We start from the raw sequence: 636 nt of genomic DNA on the forward strand, positions 1-636 counted from the left end.
ACATGGCCTTTCCTCAGGAGGCATACGCTTGTGGAGAATGAACTAACTCTCTCTTCCTCTTCTAATAAGGGCACTAATCCCATCATGAGAGTCCCATTCTCATGGCTTAATCTAAATCAATTACCCCCCTCCAAAGGCTCCACTTCCAAATACCATCACATTAGCAGCTAGAGATTCAGTATTTGAATGGGGAGCACAAACATTTGAATGGGAGCACAAACATTTCCTCCATAACAGTCTACCAGGAACCTCAGACAGTGAGGATAAAGGTAGAGTGAAAAATAGAGACTGATAGAAATCTTTAAAAAGCCATTAGGTTTCCAGATTTCCTTTCCTGCTTCAGGTAGCCAGACATTTGAAGAGAGTGAAACAGTCTCTGGAAAACAGATAACAAACAAAGCTGGAGGCAGATTACTGTATGAAGAGCAAGAGGATTAAGTGAATAGCTATATACCAAATCCTGATCAAGGGCAGGAAGTCTATATCCTATGGAAAGGAGAATAGGAAATGCTTCTATATAAATTCTGACTAGTCTAAGAGAAAAAGCTTAACACTAAGACTAGGTTCCCCCAAGGATATGGCTCAGTCAACCCTATTTAAGAGCCCCATAATTGAAGAGCCCTATTCTCAAGCTCG

Source organism: Nycticebus coucang, chromosome 18 (assembly GCF_027406575.1).
Source record: "Nycticebus coucang isolate mNycCou1 chromosome 18, mNycCou1.pri, whole genome shotgun sequence".
Classification (NCBI taxonomy): domain Eukaryota; kingdom Metazoa; phylum Chordata; class Mammalia; order Primates; family Lorisidae; genus Nycticebus; species Nycticebus coucang.